Source organism: Crinia signifera, chromosome 7, assembly GCF_055691185.1.
Source record: "Crinia signifera chromosome 7, ASM5569118v1, whole genome shotgun sequence".
Taxonomy (NCBI): domain Eukaryota; kingdom Metazoa; phylum Chordata; class Amphibia; order Anura; family Myobatrachidae; genus Crinia; species Crinia signifera.
In genome coordinates, this window is record NC_139223.1 from 113,072,908 (window position 1) to 113,091,633 (window position 18,726).

The window sequence follows — 18,726 nt, forward strand, 5'->3', positions numbered from 1 at the left end:
AGGGGCAGGTCCAGTGTCTGTCTGGGGTGTCAATCACTGTAGTTGTCCCGTATTAGATGCGGCTGTGTTGCCGAGCAGTCTCCGTCCGCACTGACCCGCCGGCGCCGGCGAGCAGTGTCTGATACTGATGACGCGCGTTTCGCCTCTCAGAACGGCTTGATCACATCAAGTGATCTATGTCGGGCTGAGCCCTATGATATAGTTCGTTCGGGGATACTCCCCTGATTGGTATGGCGCCCTGATAGGCTGTGTTGCCTAGTGTTGCGTATCACACGCAAATAGAGTAGGGTTACGTTGCCTCTAGTTTTATGTGTCTAATTCTTGTGAGGGATCACTTTTAGGTATTTAGGTAATAGGTACGAGGCTGGATGTCAGGGGTCCTTTGATCTCCAGTTATTCATAGTGTGGGATGAGGGAATGGTGATGGGTATTGCCGCTACAGATTTTTTGGCATATTTGCGGTACATTTATATATGATATTCAGCTGTTAGGAATCTGTCAGGGAGGCATTGGGACTCAAAGAGATTTTTTATTATTTTATTTAATGCTAGTGTCCAACAATAAGTTGGTAGCGTAACAGACTAGACCAGGTCTTGGAGTGACCTAATCGGGAGAGAATAGCTGTGTTTTATTCACAGTGTGTCGGTCTCTGTTAGTCTCTAATTTAGGGGAGTGAGGTTTTCTCCCAATGATGGAGAGAGACAGAGTATAATACAGATGTTTGGAACATCTGGTTGAATTATTTTGTTAAGTAATTTAGAAAACCATCATAGAGTATCGTAAAGTTTAGGATTTATTAAGTGTTGTGGCAAAACAAAACAAACACCCACATACAAATAAATAAATAATAAAAACAAAAACAAAAGCAAAAATAAATAAATAAAAATAAAAATAAATAAAAATAATAATAAATAAAAATAAAAATATAAAAATATAAAAATACAATTAATAAAAATAATAAAAATAAAAATAAAAATAAATATAAATAATAATAAACATAAATAAAATAAAATAAAATAAAAAAATAAATAAAAATGAAAATAATAATAAATAAATAAAAATAAAAATGATAATAATAAATATAAATATAAAAATAATAATAATAAAAATAAAAATAAAAACAGTAAACAGAAACAAACATAAACAAACAGACGCAAAAACAAAACCAAAAACTGCGGTAGTTGTGTTTTCTCTAATTTGACATCATGCAATTTTTTCAAAATGTCCGAGGTGTCTTTCGTATAAGATGGCAGCTGTAGAACAAATTGTCTCAGATGTAAGTCCACAAAGGTACTAGCTTTTTCAGTTATACCCCCTATGCCCGAGACAATAGGTCTCCCTGGTGGTGTATTCGGGTTCTTGTGGATTTTTGGCAAGAGGTAGAATGTTGCCATTCTCGGATGTTCCGTCCACAAGTACTGGTGTTCTTTTTTGGTTATGATCCCATTCATTTCTGCACTAAGGGAATGTCTACTTCCAACACCCCATGAACACTTACACCAACCCGAAACAGGATACCACCTTTTCACATACCCCACCCACCACAATCTACAACACGATTAATCAGTACTAGGTAACCACATGCTAGTCATCACAGAAACGACCCATCTTAGCCCCCACTAATCAGGCCATGCATAAGACCTCCTTTTCTTCTTTCTCACGCTTCACTGTTTTCCACAATATCGTTTTGCACGAGTGTATCACACTTTTATATCTACACATTTTTCAGAAAGGACCAGCCTCAATACAGGAACCCAGACACGAACCACACATATGGATAGTCCACGTGACACAACCACACACGCCATTACTTTCTTTTCTTTATAAAACACCACGCGCGTCCTAAACACCGCTAGTAACCACAGGACCTACATACAGCAAGTAGTATACACATTGCCCTCCAAAAACGCTTACCCCCTTATACTGGAGGATAATAGAGACCCAGATGTGGTTTAAGTCACCTCCAAGACCTCCGCAGTTTTTGGTTTTGTTTTTGCGTCTGTTTGTTTCTGTTTGTTTCTGTTTACTGTTTTTATTTTTATTTTTATTATTATTATTTTTATATTTATATTTATTATTATCATTTTTATTTTTATTTATTTATTATTATTTTCATTTTTATTTATTTTTTATTTTATTTTATTTTATTTATGTTTATTATTATTTATATTTATTTTTATTTTTATTTTTATTATTTTTATTAATTGTATTTTTATATTTTTATATTTTTATTTTTATTTATTTATTTTTGCTTTTGTTTTTGTTTTTATTATTTATTTATTTGTATGTGGGTGTTTGTTTTGTTTTGCCACAACACTTAATAAATCCTAAACTTTACGATACTCTATGATGGTTTTCTAAATTACTTAACAAAATAATTCAACCAGATGTTCCAAACATCTGTATTATACTCTGTCTCTCTCCATCATTGGGAGAAAACCTCACTCCCCTAAATTAGAGACTAACAGAGACCGACACACTGTGAATAAAACACAGCTATTCTCTCCCGATTAGGTCACTCCAAGACCTGGTCTAGTCTGTTACGCTACCAACTTATTGTTGGACACTAGCATTAAATAAAATAATAAAAAATCTCTTTGAGTCCCAATGCCTCCCTGACAGATTCCTAACAGCTGAATATCATATATAAATGTACCGCAAATATGCCAAAAAATCTGTAGCGGCAATACCCATCACCATTCCCTCATCCCACACTATGAATAACTGGAGATCAAAGGACCCCTGACATCCAGCCTTGTACCTATTACCTAAATACCTAAAAGTGATCCCTCACAAGAATTAGACACATAAAACTAGAGGCAACGTAACCCTACTCTATTTGCGTGTGATACGCAACACTAGGCAACACAGCCTATCAGGGCGCCATACCAATCAGGGGAGTATCCCCGAACGAACTATATCATAGGGCTCAGCCCGACATAGATCACTTGATGTGATCAAGCCGTTCTGAGAGGCGAAACGCGCGTCATCAGTATCAGACACTGCTCGCCGGCGCCGGCGGGTCAGTGCGGACGGAGACTGCTCGGCAACACAGCCGCATCTAATACGGGACAACTACAGTGATTGACACCCCAGACAGACACTGGACCTGCCCCTGTCTGCACCCTCTGCCATCCTAGGCACACAGCCAGGTACCTCATCGCTCTCTCATTGGAGACCTGCACACTAACTATCCCTGCTCTGTTTTGGAACAACAGGGAAGTTTGTGGCATTTAACTCCGACAGCAGAAGCGATCATTTTTACTCTGTACCCTCTGCTGAAATAGTTACAGGATCTACCCCTCTCATTATCGAGTCCGCTGCGGGAGCATGACTCCTTAACAGCAGAAGGTAGAATTCCAAGGTAACTCACAGCATTCTGTTTTCATTACCACCTATATTGCTGTTCAGGTAGCCACAATCACTCTTTAACCCCTTGTTTTCAGGACACTCCTCTGACAGCCTAAACAGTATATAGCATAATACCCTGCACTGCTACAATTAGCAACAGGGCTTTGCTTAAATACAGCAGGCAATAAAAGGAGTGTCAACCTTTATCTATATTTCTATGACCCTGCAGTCCAATCGGAAACCCTCTCATCTCTAGTCCTATGCACGTTTGCATGACTAGTAGTAAGCAGAAAATCCGATTGGCACCAAAGGGCCAGGCTGATTCATATGAGGATATTCCTCAGTGTAACCTCTGCCAAACACGGCCCTGACAAATAGTGATTGAACTGATTAAACCACTGTTTACCCAGACGTGACCTTTTCACTAAAATAGCAGGGACACAATCAATGGGTCATTGCAAAACCGATTTGGTAGCACAAGAATATACTGCTGAATATAAAAAATTCTCGATTGGTGCAATCGGCACCTACACACTGGGTGATTTAAGAGATTGTTTGATAGATTGGGTCTAGACAAATTATTAAATTATTAATTTACTATCGATATATTATCTCTGTGTGCAATGATAACCAATTGTGAATTGTGATCGGAATTTAGAATATACGTCTGCTGTGTGTGCGCAGGAGTGCAACCTATCCCTGTCATCTAACAGGGACAAAATCTTTAAAAAATCTTGTGATCTGCTGCAAAGGTTATCTGACAACACGCATACAGTGCGGGGCATCAATGACTATGCTTTCGGGTGTGTACACCATTTAAATTGCTGTTCGTCTGCACGATACAGGAGCAGATCCACTGTTTGATTGTCTGGCGCGATTATAACGGAGCATCTGTGCAGATTGCACGTGCACACCGGGCGATTGAGTGTCTATTTTTGTGCAGTACTGTCTGAGCGGGTTTCACACGCTGGGAAGGCTGGGCGATTGAGTGACATACCATATTATATGAAAAGCCAACTAGTATGTTGTTACCTACCTTTGTGTAATGGTGGGCAAGTGTGATCTCTGACAGACACACCTGTCACTTATATTTGTACTGACGATCGCGACCCGCTCTGGGTGACTTACCCTCCAAGATCCATGGTCTGCCGTTTGGGATAACAGCTCATAGGCGATCCCTGGCAGACATAATATTCAAACAGCAACAATAAAAACATTGTTGCAACTTGAATATAGTGAAATAAAAGTAACTTCTGTAAAGACACACTGTGCTGTCAGACACCTCTGTACTGCAGCCAGACCCTGCTATTATAAACTCCCATTCGCTGTAGCCAGATCCCGCTTACTGTCAATATCAGGCACTCTGATATAAACAGCAGTTTCCCCCACTGAGGGAATCCCTCCCTTTTAAAAAATACTCTGAATCCTACACCACAAATAGGGAATATACCCCTTAAATTACCCAACACAGGATTCAAATTAAACACATCAGCCTCCATAACGATCCCCAGACTTTAGAGCCATTGGCTATACTGGGTGCATATTTTCCATTCAAGACCCCCAGAGGGGGAATCACTCTTTTCAATAATTTAATATTCCCCTGTGCATAGCAAATATGATAAAAGCTCACTGCAGAAGGGACTAATTTATTCTATTTTAAATTTTCTTATCCTACACAGAAGGCCTTTTCTGTCCCGATTATTTTAAAAGATAATAAATAAAAGCTAAGTATTAATATAATAAAAATACAAACAATTGACATAGCAAGAGTGCCCCACAAAGAGAGTCCTCTTTTCTCCTTTCCATTGCCATTGTATATTCGGACTCAGGGGAGCACCACCAACTCTTCAAAATAGCTGCACCCACTTCGGGAATCAATTTTGTTTTTTAGAGAATAGGTTATAGGCCACTCAGGCCGCCCCCCACCACAGGTGAGAACAGATCTCTCTTGATCTCCCTCACCCTAGGTGGGAAGAACCTAGTGCGGAATCCATAAACCAGATTCCTAAGGTTCTCAAGATAACCAGTTGCTAGTGTAGGACTTGCAGTGAAATGGGGTCCCTTGCAATGTTCCCTCTAATTTTACTAAGGCTGTGTGCGGCAAAAGATTTTGGCTGTGCAACTTTGGAAGGAAATTTAAATTTTTGTGCGTCACTTATATATAACTGGAAAATGACGTTCAGCATTTGTGTTAACTTTACTTCAAAATGATATTAAACATTTAAAAATTCAAAACACAGCACACAATGTAGTTAATGGGTGAAACACACATTAATTGAGTCCCCAACTGCAAAAAGGGACCACTGCTGCTTTGTGCGCTCTGTTGTAATGTCTGTGCGCACGCTTGTTGAGTTGTGTGCGCGCGCACGTGCGCACAGCTTAGAGGGAACACTGGTCCCTTGGCGATGGGCTGCAAGCTTAAATGCATTGATCAATTCATGAACTAAAACCCCATTATTTATTTATTGATTATTTGAATGTTAAGGTGAGTTAGTTTGTTGTAGTGAGTGCTGGGCCCCCTGTGTTTGTATTTACTAGAGTGTGTGGTCACAGGCCACCGCACCCCACCCTGGGATGTGGGTGCAGTTTGCACCCCATTCCTAGGAATGGCGAGTGTGTTGGTACTTCTGTATCTATATATTTGGGTTGATTTTTAATTAACCTCTGTTACTGTGATCATAGCTTTCTCATGCACCCTTGATAAGCTCATTTACCTGAAACCTGTGACAGCTGCCCCTTTAATTCTAATTCAGGTGCTGTGTTTGGGATTGTCTCACCTTATAAAAGCCATGTTACTTGGCAGTTGAGCATTAACCCAGGAAAAAAAACACATGTTCATTTTAGCTATGATGTGTAAGCAGGTGCCAGGTTCTCAAGATAACCAGTTGCTAGTGTAGGACTTGCAGTGAAATGGGGTCCCTTGGCGATGGGCTGCAAGCTTAAATGCATTGATCAATTCATGAACTAAAACCCCATTATTTATTTATTAATTATTTGAATGTTAAGGTGAGTTAGTTTGTTGTAGTGAGTGCTGGGCCCCCTGTGTTTGTATTTACTAGAGTGTGTGGTCACAGGCCACCGCACCCCACCCTGGGATGTGGGTGCAGTTTGCACCCCATTCCTAGGAATGGCGAGTGTGTTGGTACTTCTGTATCTATATATTTGGGTTGATTTTTAATTAACCTCTGTTACTGTGATCATAGCTTTCTCATGCACCCTTGATAAGCTCATTTACCTGAAACCTGTGACAGCTGCCCCTTTAATTCTAATTCAGGTGCTGTGTTTGGGATTGTCTCACCTTATAAAAGCCATGTTACTTGGCAGTTGAGCATTAACCCAGGAAAAAAAACACATGTTCATTTTAGCTATGATGTGTAAGCAGGTGCCAGGTTCTCAAGATAACCAGTTGCTAGTGTAGAACTTGCAGTGAAATGGGGTCCCTTGGCGATGGGCTGCAAGCTTAAATGCATTGATCAATTCATGAACTAAAACCCCATTATTTATTTATTGATTATTTGAATGTTAAGGTGAGTTAGTTTGTTGTAGTGAGTGCTGGGCCCCCTGTGTTTGTATTTACTAGAGTGTGTGGTCACAGGCCACCGCACCCCACCCTGGGATGTGGGTGCAGTTTGCACCCCATTCCTAGGAATGGCGAGTGTGTTGGTACTTCTGTATCTATATATTTGGGTTGATTTTTAATTAACCTCTGTTACTGTGATCATAGCTTTCTCATGCACCCTTGATAAGCTCATTTACCTGAAACCTGTGACAGCTGCCCCTTTAATTCTAATTCAGGTGCTGTGTTTGGGATTGTCTCACCTTATAAAAGCCATGTTACTTGGCAGTTGAGCATTAACCCAGGAAAAAAAACACATGTTCATTTTAGCTATGATGTGTAAGCAGGTGCCAGGTTCTCAAGATAACCAGTTGCTAGTGTAGGACTTGCAGTGAAATGGGGTCCCTTGGCGATGGGCTGCAAGCTTAAATGCATTGATCAATTCATGAACTAAAACCCCATTATTTATTTATTGATTATTTGAATGTTAAGGTGAGTTAGTTTGTTGTAGTGAGTGCTGGGCCCCCTGTGTTTGTATTTACTAGAGTGTGTGGTCACAGGCCACCGCACCCCACCCTGGGATGTGGGTGCAGTTTGCACCCCATTCCTAGGAATGGCGAGTGTGTTGGTACTTCTGTATCTATATATTTGGGTTGATTTTTAATTAACCTCTGTTACTGTGATCATAGCTTTCTCATGCACCCTTGATAAGCTCATTTACCTGAAACCTGTGACAGCTGCCCCTTTAATTCTAATTCAGGTGCTGTGTTTGGGATTGTCTCACCTTATAAAAGCCATGTTACTTGGCAGTTGAGCATTAACCCAGGAAAAAAAACACATGTTCATTTTAGCTATGATGTGTAAGCAGGTGCCAGGTTCTCAAGATAACCAGTTGCTAGTGTAGGACTTGCAGTGAAATGGGGTCCCTTGGCGATGGGCTGCAAGCTTAAATGCATTGATCAATTCATGAACTAAAACCCCATTATTTATTTATTGATTATTTGAATGTTAAGGTGAGTTAGTTTGTTGTAGTGAGTGCTGGGCCCCCTGTGTTTGTATTTACTAGAGTGTGTGGTCACAGGCCACCGCACCCCACCCTGGGATGTGGGTGCAGTTTGCACCCCATTCCTAGGAATGGCGAGTGTGTTGGTACTTCTGTATCTATATATATATATATATATATATATATATATATATATATATATATATATATATATATATATATATATCTGGAAAGGGTCCACACTCAAGGTTGTTTGTTTTTCAAAGGGGGTGCTCCAACAGATGAATGAACATCAAAAGGTATAGAGGTAGATAAAATGGGCACTCACCAAGGTCTTAGTTCAGCAAAAAAATCTTTATTGTAGAGACAAGAACATCCGACGTGACGTGACGTTTCGATCTGGTATAGATCGTCATCAGGAAAATATACAACAGGGGTAACTGGTATCATGTCCAAACAGGCAACCTGGTATCTCCTCTGTGGATGGATACCAGGTTGCCTGTTTGGACATGATACCAGTTACCCCTGTTGTATATTTTCCTGATGACGATCTATACCAGATCGAAACGTCACGTCACGTCGGATGTTCTTGTCTCTACAATATATATATAAGGGCGGAGTGAAAAAATGAAATTGAAATTGAGACATTCAAAATCGGCTAGTGTAGAAAAGTTGTGACTTGACCTGAATAAAGCGTTTTGATCTGAGTCAACATCTTCTGTTCTGGCAAGAGACCTTAAGTTTCGCTTTTTAGGTGAAAATAATTAAACCTATAAAGAACCTCCGATCTAGTTATAATTATGTCAGGATGTCTTAGAGTGGTTCATTAATATACTTTAGCATAGTAAAAGAGAGTACGAGCTTGTCCTAGTGCAAAGTGACTGACTTTGGTGGGATAAAAAATCCGTATTCGGGAAGAATTCGCTCCCCAATCCGATGTTAGGGGTTTGCACATGCACGAATATGCACATGTGCAAAGCCCTGGAGTGAATGCCTTAGGCAAGGTTCACCCTCACCAGGGTGTTCACACACCAGGGTTTTCGCATCAGGATGTACCTCCATACTTGCGATGCTTCCGCAAAGCCCCGCCCCATTTTCGCCGCTTTGGGGGCCAGGCCAGGGGCTCTGTGAGCAGCCAGCCAGGCCCCCAGCCCCTCTGGCTGCAGGAGTAGACGCTGTGCACAGCATATATTCACCAGAGACAGGGAAGAGAGCCCCCCTGCCGCAAGACACTGCTGGCCCCGGGCGAGATGCAGGAACGCCCCCAAAGATGGGACGTTCCCACGAAAAGCAGGACAGTTGGGAGGTACGTTATCCAAAATATTAATTCTACAAAAAAATAAACAGGGACTGCAGATTCAATATCTGCAGCACAATCCCGTGACCTCTAAATTCTGTTTATCTGCAGATTGTCATTTAATGCAAAGTGTAGATTAAGAATTGCAGCAGACTTGCATGTCTTGGCTCCATTACTTTATTTCACTCAGTATGGAGGGATCAAGGATATCATACAAAGGATTAGAAAAATAATTGCAGGAACGCAGCTTTAGGCAATGGCAATAAATCTGTTTTCCTTGTGGAATCTCTTGTGAGGTAATTATAGCACCAAGAAACAGAGTAATGGGAAAAAAAACAATTGTTTCCCCCCTGTGTCACATTGCCTGAAGCCTTGAATTCAAACAGCGCCTCATCGCCTTGGGGGGCGTTCTGTCTGTGACCTTCTCTTAATTAGTTTGATACCTATTGGCAAGGGAAGCCTGCGTCCTCTTCTAAACATTTCTGAACACGGGACTATCTCCTTTGTGACTGTTTGTCATTCATTTGTCTCAGCAAATCATCATTTTCATGTGATGTTATGAGTCTAGATACATTTGTGTCTGTTTCGTGAATGTTGTTAGAGATAACAAGTTATGACCATTAAACTGAGAAAACACAACATCAATCAGGTGTCTTTATAATGTAGTAACGTGTAGTCTAACGTTGTTCATTATCTCATTTCCAATACAGTATTTGAGTAACAAGTTGACTTTCCAGAGGTTGGAGGAAGGGTGACTGTGGGTGGGAAAGTAACGGCTCAAGCTTCTTGCATGATGTGTTAAAGCCAGTTTGTATCACATATATTGCAGCACAAGGGAAGATACTAAGGTGACAAACAAAACATAAAACAGAGTTAAAATGTCATTGTGAAAAAATAAAATGCACAAATAAGACAAAAATGAAACCTTTCATACATAGAGGTCGCTACAATGGATGGGTACCGTATGCTAAAAGCCTGACAGACGAGATCCTGACTTACAGCGGCTATTCTCCCTTGGCGGGGAAAGGGGGTTCCACAACCCCCATAGAGTTAAAAAAGAACTTGTGGCGAGTGCAGTGAGCCCACAAGGGGCTTCATTGCACTCAACCCCTGGATGGTGTCCCGGCAGTTGGAATCTCAATTATCGGGGGGTCATACCAAACCCACAGTGGATAGCTGTTTAAATTCCATTATCTCTCTTTCTTATGACATCAACATTGCAGTGACCTCTGCCATCTAGTGATAGTTTTTAATTCCCTTTGTAAAAAATAAAATGGTGGAGAGAAGTTCACCAGCAATGATCACTTCAGGGATTTATCAGTAGTGGATTTATCACCTGCATAATATAACCATGCTAGACCAATTGCAATATGATCGCAGTTGGGCAAGTGATTCTTTTTTGTCACTACAACTTATTTTTTTAATTTTATAACTGGTGAGGAAGAGATTGCTAGTAAATTGTATTGTTAGAGGGAGAATAGGTTGGTCCTTGTGCAGTTGGGAGGCCACAACATGAAGGGTGCAGTGACGTTATGCGGGTCTACCAATAATGTTGTGACTAGAGGTGGTCTGCCCACACATTTACCCCTGGGATTTTTGTGTAATCTATTTATTCAAAGATAGCAGTGCAGGTAAAATAATACATTCTAGGAAAGTACGGTTTAGGGCATAAATGTTTTGCGCAAATACTTTATTTCTTTCACAGTAAAATCATGTATTCACTCCAGTGTACTGAACGTCATGCAATACAAAGATCCATACTGCATGCTAGGCTTCTCTTGTTATCCTAAAGTGACCAACAGTAAAAAGGAGGACACAAATAAATTGAAGAAAATAGAAGAAAAAAATATTGTAAATAAAAGAAACATTTTATTAATTGCAACAATAATATACTATAATTTGATAAATGTGTAATAAAGTCCACAGTGGCTCCCAGCATGCAGTGCCCGCTCCAGCATTGGCCTGTCAAAAATCATGGCAAAAGTCTGCGTTCCGCTGAATGAATACGCTGATCACTGTGCAGTCGGCTTGGGGGCTGCCTGCAATTGCCAGCCTCTGAGCAAGGGGGGTGGGCTCTTTTAACAGGGATACATTTGTATGGCCCCGTAAAATGGCGGCCATGCATTGGGGGTAAAGCATTTAAAAATAGTAAAATTACTCACCTAAAACTACTACGCTTTCTGAAAAACTTCTCATGCCGCCTGCACAGACCTTCCTCAGCTTCCACTTGACCACACGCCTTCTTTTTTGGTCCGCATGTCTTCTCTGCAAGATGCAGAAAGTGAGGAGCAAACCTAAATAGACTAGCAGGGTGGGGCAAGGCAGGCCTAAACAGGGGGAGGATGCAGCTAACAAAGCTACTTGCATGCAATGCACTCTCTCATGTTCTCCCATGCAGTCGGCGGGTGTTGTGTGCCGCCGGGAGCGCTGGTCGGGAGGCGGAGGGTTCCGGCTGTGGAGGTGCGGCCTGCACAGCATGACCTATGACCAAATCACGCTGCCCAGGCGCACGCCAGGGCCAGGAACAGACGGTCAGCGTCTGAGCACTTGGTGCTCAGATGCTGCCCAGCATTAGACTGTGCATGTGCAGGGCCGGTGCAAGGCACCGGAGCGCCCCAGGCGAGTTGGGGTGGGGGCGCCCCGGTGCTGGGGGGGGTGTGTACCTGTCCTGCGGCTGTGTATATAAAGCTTGCGGCGGCGGCAGCGGGGGGTCCCTGCAGTCAAGAAATAACGAGCGCTATCCATCGGGCTATGTATTTATGTTTTCTCTGTTGTGAAAACACTGGCCGCACGGCGCACGCTGATTGGCTGAATCTCAGCCAATCAGCGTACGGACAGTGTTTCCACAACAGAAGCGCTTCCGCGTAGCCAGGCGGATAGCGCTCGTTATTTCTTGACTGCAGGGACCCCCCGCTGCCGCCACCGCAAGCTTTATATACACAGCCGCAGGACAGGTACCCCCGCGGCACGGGGGGGGTTGAAATACCGCCCTCCAGTGGCCGGCGCCCTAGGCAAATGCCTAGATTTGCCTAGTGGTGGCGCCGGCCCTGTGCATGTGGAGTCTAATCCTGAAATCCCAGGATTGGATACTCCAATCCTGGAATTAAAATCCCAGACATTTTTGGGCTAAATCCTGGGATCCCACCGATCCCGATCCTGTCGTTGGCCACCCTAGTATACAGTCTATATTGTGAAAATGATCACGAGCTAAAGCTAGATTATCCACCTTATTGATTCTCAATTTGGCAACAATGGATTTTTACTTCCAATTTTAGACATGAGAAAGAGAAGGGGAACAGTGTGGAGCAGTATGTATAGAGGGGAGCAGAGCCTAGGTAACCTTGACTTTATACAGACATATGCGACACAAGAAATATTGACAGCACAAATGGAAAGAGGGGCTGAGATAGCAATAAGTTCTCCGTAAACTATTGGAAATCTTTACAGACTGCTTCAGATTTCTATCCTTTAAATGATTTGCATTCTTGATTCTAGAAACACTTTGTTCTGAAGTCTGTAACAGCAGAGTAATGAGTGGCTATTCAGTGCCTTAAATTACCAGACAGCGGCTTGAGACAAAGGAGAATTCATTTAATCATCTCTTTTTTGTATCCACAAATCTTTTTTTTTTCAGACAAATAAGAAAATCCTAGATGTAAATGACCTATTTTCTGTATAAGAAGTTTCCTTTTTGCACACTGGAAAACAGAATTTTTTAGTGAGTACCCTGGCACTGAGTGTTTTGTAAGACAAAATAAAGGTTATAGTCTCAATGTACAACAATCATTCCAGTATGATGTCACCTACAGTATTTTTCGTGACATGTTTTTGTGATTTTTTGGGGGGATAATCTTTTTTCTTTACTCAAATGTATCCAATTAACCAGGGATCCCCCACCTTCACCTGCATATCCATACGCCTCTCTGTGGAAATGGTCCAATGGTAATTATTAGAGTAGTGCCCCATGATTTGGGTTTTATCACCATTGTATTTTGGTTTTGCCAAATCCACCCTCAAATGTTTTGAATCTGGATCTTATTTCAAAATAAATTATAAAAAATTCTAAATCATGTAATTTGGTCCTGTTTTTATTCCTACAGTATTAATAATAATAATAATAATAATAATAATAATAATAATAATAATAATATCTAGTTAATTTTGGCAATCTCATAGCTCATAATATGGTTCACCAATATTAGCCAAAGGCTGGCTGGCTAAATTTAGCAACAGAGCAGTGGCACAAAAATATAGCTACAGTATGAAACATTGCAACATTTCAATGGTAGGCAGAATGGCAGCAAAATAAACTCTATGGTCCCTAGAGCAGTACAGGGAAATGGGGGTGGAGTACTGATTGTAGTGAAAGGTGTCAGGCACCGGAGAATTGCACCTCATCACTTCCCCCTGTGCCTTGCGATCTCCCACAATCTGAATACTGCCCATCATCCTGTTTCCATGGTGGTCATAGAACCTCATGTCATATACGGTTTACCCCACAATTCTTCCTCATATCTCCCAGCACTGGGAGCTGTCATGTTGTAGCTGGCCAGCTACAGTAGCTGCTGTTTCTGTGATTGAGGTCTCTAATCCAGTCAGCTGATTCCAACATCCAATGGCTGTGCAACAAGGGGAATAATGAACTTCCAATGGCAATTTGCAAATCACCCACAACATTATTGCTTCTCAGCTGCATTTTGGCTCCAGACTACTTTGTATCTCAGGTTCTGAACTGCTTCTGCTACATTATTTGCTAAAGACCAGTATTCCATACCTCCCAACTTTAAAATTCAGGACAGCGGGAGTCCTGTGAACCGAGAAGCGGCGCTCTCCTGGCAAGGGATCATGCCTATTTGAAAGTTGGCATGGTTAGTGACGATGACACTCCTATGAGCCATGCCTCCCAATGGTATCATTCTTGGGGCTGATGGCCATACCCCCAGCCCCTCTGACTCACTGAATTGATGCTATTCAGGACAGTTGAGAGGTATGAGAATTTACCCGCAGCAAGTATTCACCCCATCATTACTGTAGTCTGCACTCAATACTGTCTTCCTGACTTTTGTTCCTGTGCTTTCTGGTTCCAGGCTGGTCAGTGCAAAGCTAATATACAGCATAGCCAATGCACTCAGCCTGTGCAGGCAGAATACTGTTTCTGTGTTCATCAGTTACAGTCTAGCCAGTGCAAACCTAATAACCTGACTCCTTTTCCTTGGTTTTCCAATTCCAGTCCAGCTACATATGCTCCAACATGACCCATTCCATTAGGTACAAAATGCTCTGCTCCTGGACTTCCCTCTAATGCCCCTTTCAGACCGCACTTTGTAAACGGTATATTGCCGTTTTTTTACCGTTTTAAAACGGTAATCTGTGCGGTCTGAAAGGTGCAGGACCACTTAACCGGTTAGAAAATACCGTTTTTTCTAACCGGTTAAAATGCAGGGTCCTACCCGTTTCAGAACCGGTATTTTAGGCTCAAAATCGGCTCTGAAACGGTATTTAGGACCCAGCCAATGAGCTGGGTCCTAAATTCAGCGCAGTGAATATTTAATGAACGCTCATTAAATATTCACAGCACTGGAGCCGCCCCGTGCCCCCCCGCGCTCGTGTCGACACCCCTCCCCTCGTGCGTGTCGACGCCCACCCGTGTCGACCTACCCCCGTGCAGCCGGTACCTCCGTTGTGGATCCCGGCACTGCAGTTGAGTATGGTCGGAAGCACTTATGAAAAAAAGTGTCTTTCAGAAAATGGCTGCCCCATAGGAAAACCTGTTTAAAAAAACTGTCTTTCGTACGGGGGCAGCCATTTCCCAAAGTCACTTTTCTTATAAGAAAAGTGACTTTTGGAAAATGGCTGCCCCCATACGAAAGACAATTTTTTTAAACAGGTTTTCCTATGGAACAGCCATTTTCTGAAAGACACTTTTTTTCATAAGTGCTTCCGACCATACTCAACTGCAGTGCCGGGATCCACAACGGAGGTACCGGCTGCACGGGGGGTAGGTCGACGCGGGGGGGGGGTGTGTCGACACGTGCGGGGTCGACACGCATGCGGGGGGGCACGGGGGGGAGCTGCACGGAGGGGAGGGCTGAAGGCTGCACTGGCTTTGACCCTGTATTTGGAAAGTTTCCAAAAACGGGTCTGCCAGTGTAAAAAAATCGGCACTTAAACGGTAATATCCCGTTTAAGAGCTGTGGTGTGAAAGGGGTTTTATCTGGCAGACCCGTTTTTGGAAACGTTTTCAAATACAGGGTCAAAGCCAGTTATGCGGTCTGAAAGCAGCATTACTGTATGATTGTTATCACCTGTGTCAAACTAATTAATTAATGAAAAGGGTATTTTAACAGCATACGGTCACTAGGCCGACAACAGGAAGATTGACATACTCTTCATTAGATAGATTCGCCACTGAAGGTCGACAGGCTTTATGTTGACACCCTGAAAAGGTCAACATGGATCTAGGTCAACAGGGCCATTAGGCCAACATGCTGACAGGCGGTATACCCATTTAAAAAATAACCCCCCTTCCCCTTTCATGGTGTTCAATGTTATTTTGTTCTGAATCTATCCATGTCTACAGAGCCATCCTCATCTAGCCCTTTAATAGGATTAAGTAAGTAATATGATTATTCTGCAATTCCCCTACTGTATTGCAGCCGAGAACAAAAGGCCATGGCTCACTATGGCTATCCAGAGAAGGCTGGCTGGGGAGGGCTCCATCTGTATGTACACACATATACATGTTGTACACACAATGCTTTGCAACTATGCATTGCTTATATTCCTAAAAGAAAAAGCCCACTGGCTGCATTACACAGAGTGTGACTGAGACACCCTGTCTCACAAAATTTATGCAAAAAAAAGGATGGGTGTCCCAAATATTTCAGAGTACGCGTTATGTTAGTGTTTGCAGACATGTCAATGAAAGTGATAACACAGATGTAGGCAGGGCAGCCATCAGGGTGGACTGCGGGGACTCTAGTCCCGGGTCCCGACAGAAAGGGGGCCCAGGACTGAAGTTTTGAAAGTATAATTTGTCATAACCAAAGTTCCCATTTCCCTTGAAGCAATGTAGAGGTTGATTAGTGCGGCCAGTGCTGGCAGACACTGTTCTCACCAGGTATTCAAACGTGTGTTCGAGAAAGGGAAGGGGTGCCCTGCCTATTTTGTCAGTCCTGGGCCCCAGAATTTCTGATGGCAGCCCTGGATGTAGGATGTAGGATGCCAACGGTCTAGTTAAAGTTTAATTGATGGTGTCTAAGGACACACCAAACAGTGTGCATAGGAGCTAAAAGTGCGTGTCTAAGTCCTTATGGGGGGAATGCTCTAACATCCGCACCCCAGCTCCGCCCCCTATCGCCACACTTCGCTGCTGCTGCGCTGGGCTCTCCTCCTCCCTGCACCCGGAAGAGGATCAGTGCAGGGAGGAGGAGGTCACAGGTCCGGGCAGCACAGCTCTGTGCTGCCCGGACACAGGTGCGAGGGGGGGGGGGGCGATGCGGGGTGGTGGGGGTCCGTGCGGGGCGGCGGAGGGTTGCGGTAGAAGCCCATAGGCGGGGGATGCTTACAGCATCCCAAAATGCAGTAAAAACCCGATAACAGGTTTTTACCGCATTTTTAGCTTAGAGAATCTCCCCCTATATATTTAGTCACATGGATGTACACCAGGGAACGACTCTATAGCAGCATTAGTATAAAATCCCAGGTATTCGACTGGCAATAGAAGTCTGTGAATAAAATTTGACATTGATTAGATGCGCTTTTTAACTGCGGCTGGTTAAAGGATTGTCAGTCCTTTATACAATGAAATACAAAAGAAAAAAGAACCAGCGCTGGCTTAAGCTTCTCAAATAATTAAAAAAATAGATATCTAGGATGGTTTCTCTCAAAGAAAAATATTTATTACAGAATTAGGACATATAGAATAAAATAGGAATAATATTTTAAAAAGACTGTATATACTCAAGTATAAACAGACTTTTTCAGCACATTTTTTATGCTGAAAAGCCCCCCATCAGCTTATACTCGAGTAAGGTCCCACTTACCTATTCTCCCATGCAGTGCGGGTGTTCTCTGGTCTCTCCCACTCACCTGCACCCTCTGTGGGTGGTCCGATGGCTGCTGATATCACCGCTCTTCTTTCCTCCTGCACGCCAGCAACTTCTGTGTTGTCCTTGCTGTACTGGCAATAACCTCTTCGCTTCTGTATGCTGGTAACTTGGGCGCACCGCATCCTTGTCTGATGCCTCAATTAATGTATTTTATTGCTATCTATTTTTATCTTTGAAATTTACCAGTAGCTGCTGCATTTCACATCCTAGGTTTATACTCAAGTCAATAAGTTTTTCCAGTTTTATGTGGCAAAATTAGGGTCCGCAGCTTATATTCGGGTTGGCTTATACTTAAGTATATACTGTAATTTTTTCTTTTAATTATTTTTTAAATATTATACCTATTTTATTCTTTATGTGCTAATTGTGTAATAAATAGTTTTATTTAAAAGAAAATGTCCTAGATATCTATTTTAAAATTATTTGAGAAACTTAAGCCAGCGCTGGTTCTTTTTTCTGTTAAATTAGTAGAATCGGATTGGTTGCTATAGCAACAATCCGTCTTCAATAGAACTCCCATCTTAGTATATAACCTCCTAAGAATCTGATTGACTTTGACAAAGGCCAAATTGTGATGGCTAGGTGACTAGGTCAGAACATTTCCAAAACATCATGTCTTTTGAGGTGTACTTAAAAAAAAAAAACTTCATTAGGTCCAGTAATTCTCTACAGTGGCCATATATGTTCAGGGGTTAACTGCAACAAAACTTAGAGGAAGATATGTACTTTACTGTGGAACTATGGGGCTAATTCAGTGTCAGTGTAGAATTGCTAGGTATGCTGGCCAGCCATGCCCTATGCTGGCCAGTCCACAACATGTGGGAGAAAGCAGTTGTAGGTTTGCTCTTTCAGCAAAACTGCAACCGAAGCTGAATTAGGCCCTATGATCAATAATTCACAATGGTTGTAGGGAATGGAAGATCACCTAAAAGTCTCCAAATTTCAGTAAAATCAATTCAATCAGGATGCTGTCAGTATGGACAATGGACCCTGTAATTAAACCTACAGTATAAGAAAAAGTTCCTAATATTGACCTTTTCTATTACATGTCAAATGAACTTGTGACAGATATCACCTCACGTACTCCCCTAGACAACCATTGACACTCCTTTTATTTCCTTGTACCATGTATTGACAAATTAGATCTCTGTGTTATTATGTTATTACACAATTGTAAAAAAACTGAAATCCTTACAGACTTCTCTCTAGAACTATAAACAGCTTAAATAAACCAATATTTGCTTTGATCACAAACTGACCGGATACGTTTTGTAATACCCCACTAGTAAATGTAGTTCACTCACCTATTGCTGGTTCTTAATAATCCTAGGATTTTTCAGGTGGCAAAGTACTATACCTAAGGTTTTTGGATAAATTTCTATTTATTTAACATTTTTTTTTTTTTTAG

The 18,726-nt window shown here is 42.0% G+C and overlaps 1 pseudogene; it reads right to left on the bottom strand.

Annotated features, from left to right (window-relative positions):
* The window catches only part of LOC146021219 (small ribosomal subunit protein uS5-like), a 29,576-nt pseudogene extending 12,136 nt beyond the window's left edge, over positions 1-17,440 (bottom strand).
* Positions 17,441-18,726: the final 1,286 nt, after the last annotated feature.